At 43.4% G+C, this 5,468-nt stretch overlaps 1 long non-coding RNA gene across 1 annotated transcript; it reads left to right on the top strand.

Annotated features, from left to right (window-relative positions):
* The first annotated feature begins 1,394 nt into the window (after positions 1-1,394).
* LOC125620008 lies at positions 1,395-4,757 on the top strand. Its single transcript, XR_007351591.1, has 2 exons — positions 1,395-3,105; positions 3,893-4,757. It is a non-coding gene; the product is annotated as an uncharacterized LOC125620008 (long non-coding RNA).
* Positions 4,758-5,468: the final 711 nt, after the last annotated feature.

Below are 5,468 nucleotides of genomic sequence, written 5' to 3' on the forward strand. Positions count from 1 at the left end.
GAGGTGGAGGAGGCCAGCCCAGCCCTGACTGCAGGTGTATCTACACATCTCTCCGTCTGTCAGTTGTTCTGTCTGCTTTATGGATATGATAGTAAGTACTCACAGGCTCATAGTGGTCACACGCTACTTCTATTAGAATCACTCTCCTCTTTCTTCCCTTGAGATCTTTTTGATTTGACATTTATTTAAATATTTAAATTGCCATTGCTACTTCATATGGACAACATTTCCATGGTATTTTCCTGTCCTCTGTTCAAACTCTCTTGTTTCTTTTGGAATGATAGATTATATATATCTAAAACTCCAGCTTGAAATCCTTAGTCTTTCCATTGCTGAGTTTTACACATTTTTATTTACTATAATTACTGCTTTATTATGATTTATTTCTATCCTCAACTTATGTTTCCAATTTGCTGCACTTATTTATTTTGGATTCTCCTTTCATCTTTTTTTTTTTTTTTTTAAACTGGGCAGATCAGGTTTAAATTACAAGTTAAAATTATACAATTTATTTATATTCTTTTGGTAGTTTCCTAAGAATGGAAACCTATAATTATGTTCATTGGCCTCTATTGATATTTCCAAATTGAAGTAAAATTAAATTATAATGAAAGGCATGAATCTAAAGTCTTTAGTTTGATGAGTCGTGACAATTGTATACAGCACTGTAACCACCACCTCCGCTATGACTCTGAACATCTCCATTTCCCCAGAGGCCCTGAGCTCCTTTCAAGTCAGTCTCTCCTGCCCCAGAGATGACAGCATTCAGACTTCTGTAGACATCTTTGCCTTTTTTGTATTCCTAATAAAAGGAATGATACAGTGTGAGGTCTTTTGTATCTGGCTTCTTTTGTTTAACATAATCATTTTGAGATTCATTTTACTCATATTTGCAATTATCTGTATTTTATTGCTTAAGCACATTCCATCCTCTGCATATAAGAATACTCCATGATTTTTAAAAATACATTTTTGTTTTGGTCAACACTTGTTTATTTCCAGCTTGGAAATAAACTATGAGTGAAGTTGATACATACATAACTGTCTGCACCACTGTAGGGGTGTGTGTTTATAAGTTTTCCTTTCTTTTAAGTAAAAATACTTATTTTTAAGCAAAAAGTGCTTATTTCCAACAGAAGGGCTGGGACACAAGGTGAATGCATGTCCAGCCTTATGAGGAACTTACCGATAGTCCTAGAGCATTACCAGGAGGAGACCACGCCCTCCACTTTCTCGCCAGTAAATGGCTGTCGGCCTTTTGAGGATTTTAGGGGGTGGGAAATAGTTTCTTACCAAGCATTTCAATCTTAATTTTGAAGACTACTGATGTTGAGCATGTTTTATGTGCTTTCCAGACTTTTAGTTTTCTTCTTTATCAGGTGCCTGCTTAAATCTTTTTCTCAATTTAAAAACTTGAATTGTTTTTCTTATTACTGCTGAACTTTCACAAATGCTATAAGCATATACAGATGAGTGTACTACAGATGTTTTTCAAAGTTTGCCATTTGTTCGTTTACTTTTTAATGTCATTATTTGATTAGCAGATGTGTTTTTAATTTGATGAGGTCAGAGGAGGTCAAAGCAATTGGCTTTATTGTTTTGTGAATCCAATTTTTTATCTTTTCTTACAAATGTTTTGTCTCCCTTGAGACTGTAAGCTATTTTTTTCCCCTAGAAATATTATTATTCTTAATTTCACATTCAGGTCTATGACCAAGCTTTTCCTAGCTTTGCTGTTGTGCATGGAGTGAGATGAGACTCCAGTGTATTCCCTCCCTCTGACTTCCTACTGGTCTGACAGTACGTTAACGTACTCTCCTTCTCTGTGGATGGGCGTATAGGACACCTACCCTCTACGTCCCCTTCTGTCCCGTGGGTCCATTTCTCCATCCTGTACAAGAGCAAGCTGTCCTGAAACCAGAGAGTGCTCTTCCTCCACATCTGTGCTTCCTTTTCAAGATTGTTTTAATACTGTGCATTCTTTACATTTCCATAGAGATTTGGGGATTAACTCATCTGCTTTTAAAGAAAGGCTTCTGAGTTTTTGTTTTCATTTCATCTATAGATTGATTTAAAAAACGATATCTGTGTATCTACTTCTGCACTATTCCTTTAGCCTTGTTTTAAAATGCCATGCTTCTAACAAAGCAGACTTACAGGGTCACTACCTCCTTTTTATGGCTTTCTTCCTAATTATCCAGTGTTCCTCTTATTAAGAATTTCATAATTTTGATTCTCGGTGAACATGAATTTGTTGCTCCCTTTCCTTTTGTTCCTACTTTTTAGGTAAAAACTTACTAACTTCTCTGATTACTCTACCATCCCTGTTTCTTTCAGAAGTCTCTGGAGCTCATTTTCTTTTTACTTGGTATTTTTTTAAGGCAGCTTTTTTGCTGCTGTGATCACCAGACCTCACAAGAACAACTAGAGGAGGAAAGGTTTGTGTCACAGATTCAGACTCTCAGTCCATGGATGACTAACTCCATTGCTCGGCCTGAGGGGAGCCACAACATCATGGTGGAAGGGTGTGGTGGAAGAATCAGCTCAGGACGTGGCCACCAGGAAACAGAAAGAGATCCCCTCACCAGGAACAAAACACAAACCCCAGAGGCACACCCCCAGTGACCCACCTCCTGCAGCCACACCCCACCTGCCTACAGTTACCACCCAGCTAATCCCTAGCAGGGCATTAGTGCAACGATCAGGTTAAGGGCCTCATAACTCGGGGTCATTTTACCTCTGAATTTTCTTGCATTGCCTCACACAGGGGCTTTGGGGGACAGCTCATATCTGAAACTTAACCGCCCTCCTCTAAGGATGTCTTCCAGGTGATGTTTCATAGCTGTTCTTCTAAGGTTTGTGTGCCTGAAGAGAGCTCTGATGCACTTTCACTTTTAGATGAATTCATCAGGCTATGCAGGGCTCTGAGCCAGGCTCAAGAGGTTCCTGGCTTAGCAGAGGTCCTGCCTGTTCACCCAGGGCTGCTGGTGACCGACCGTAGGTAGGTTCCTGTTGCTTTGTTGGTCATCTCCCTTTCTTCTCTCACAGGTACTAGGATGTTCTACCCGTCCTTGACATTCTCACTTTTCTCTGTGAAAGTGCCAGGTGAGGGTCTTGCCTTATTTGACCTGTTGGGTCCTCTGTGGGCACTTGCAGCGTGAGGCGCTCCCTGTCAGTCGGGCTCTTTCCATGCTGGGCCTTGCCTGTGGCTGCGCTTGTGCTGTGTGCCTGTGGCTTCTCTTCCAGCTTCTCACTCATGACTTTCCCTCACTTCTGTCTTCTCCCCCCCTCTGATGGCACCTTTGGGGTTTCTCAGCTAAGGAGCTGCCTGGGTCTACTCGGCCTGCCCCTCATCTATGTGCTTCTAGTTCCGTCACTCTGATATTTCTATTGTTTTGATCTATCTTTTTTTTTTTTTTTTAATTTGGAGACACATTTAATTCAAGTCCAGCTTTTCCTGTTTTAAGTTCTGCAACTCAGAGATGAGTTGCTGAACTTCTCTGGACCTTGCTTTGTGATCTTCATAATGGACCTGTCATAGAGCCACCTCATAGAAGGGCTAATGGCACCTGTATATGTGGATATTCAGCAGAAGCTGCAGTCTCTAGGCACACACACTCCTAACTGCCACCTGGGAGAGGGTCTTTATCATGCATGTTAAACCCTCAGTCACTCCCAAATGCTCCCCTTCACCTGTGGTGCATTGTGAGCCTCAGGTGGCTGGGGCGGATAGTGCCTGGGGGTAGAGGGCAGGGTCATGGCTCTCCTCAGGAGCTAGCCTGTGGCCTTTAAGTCCAGAAACCCTTCTTTCCTCCATGTTTTTCTCACAGATTTGAGTCATTTTCATTTCCATTCCCTCTGATTCTTTGGGTCATTCTGCACTTCTTTTTAGGGATGGAACCTCAGCCTGTGCCAGAGCTGAGTGGCCCCAGAAGACACTGAGGATGGCCTTAGACCTGAGCCTAAGCGACTCCATTTTAAAACTCCAGTTTGAAACCTGCAGTCTCACCAGGCACACCCACAGAGCCCTCCAGTGTGGCCTCAAATAAGTCACTTCCTCTCACCCTGAGAAGAAGAGTGAAGCCCCTGGCAGGCTGTCCTCCCCTGATCAGAGGCAAAGGGAGAAGATCAGGGTGGAGACCACCAGACCAGATGTCTCTGACCCCAGGGTAAATGACGTCACTGAGAAATCTGGTGGTAGATAAGGGTTGCAAGGGGCGGGTCAAAAGCCCCCAAATTTAGTATAAATAACAGAGCTGACCAACAGGGATTCAGCCGGCTGAAACAGGATGCACTCGAGCTGGAGAGCCTGATGAGGACCTGAAATCCCATCACTTGTCACCGTTCCTGATCCTCTGCATGACCCTCAGGGCTCTCAAACTCTACCGCCTAGTCTGGACCTGGGTGAGAGCTGCAGCTTCTTCCTAGGACCCTCTCCTCAACCCGTCGTCCACTCCACACCAGGTAAAGCTTGCTTTGGCTCCGGACCTGGTCACTGCGGTCTGAGTGAGTGTGCATCTGCTGGACACAAAGCCTAAGGCTTGAGACTTTTGAACTTAGCACGCAGAGGGAATGTCTTCATTAGCCTGTCATGATTAAGTGTGTCTGCAGTGCTGAGAATTAATCCAGAATTGTTTGCTGTGAATGGATTATGTCTATTGCAGTGCCTAGCATTAGGATTTCCATTTTCTAGATTAAGAACCTGTAGAGTGAAATTGCATTGAGTAATTTGAGTAAATAAAGCATCGAAAGGGGCAGAAGCGCTTGGACTTTTTTTATTTCTCCCCTTGACTGCATACGACGCAATTTTGCCCCCCTGTGAGAGAAGCCCTTACCCCCCTTACTGTGGTTCCTCTCACCTCCCCTGTTCTTTCTTCCTCTCTTCTCTCTCTTCCTGCTTCCTATGTTTCTACTTTCACATCTCCAGGTGGGAATGGCAGCTCACCTCCCTGCACACGTCTGGAGCAGGGTCCACCTTGTCCCCCTGGTGAACACGCTCCACTGTGGCCACACAGAACATGCAACCCTGTTGCATTGTTTTTATTACATACAGTTTTCTCCACTACCTTATAACTAAAACCTTTTAGAGGGGTTACTAAAGATAACTGAAACACGCTGCAATGGTATTAAATAAAGACAGAAGAGGGGTTCCTGCGGTGCACCTGACGGATGTACCATGTTTAGATGGAGGGTATGTGGGTCTCGCTCTTGCATCCCAGTGATGATACGCAAGTTCTAAGAATGGACAGAGGACATTTGAATTTATTATTTACAATATTTCCAATCTTTATTTTGTGAGAAGAACACTTTGGTTGAAGCTGTTTTTACAGATGTTTCTCAGACTCTGAGCACTCTGGGCTTCTCCACTGGTTGCCTGTCTATTGGGGGGACTCTGGAGTCTCTCCAGAGGCGCTCACACCCATCAGGAGAGGCCCTACTGAGTTCTATGATATATGTATAATTATCTC

Source organism: Marmota marmota, unplaced genomic scaffold, assembly GCF_001458135.2.
Source record: "Marmota marmota marmota unplaced genomic scaffold, marMar, whole genome shotgun sequence".
NCBI classification, from domain to species: Eukaryota; Metazoa; Chordata; class Mammalia; order Rodentia; family Sciuridae; genus Marmota; species Marmota marmota.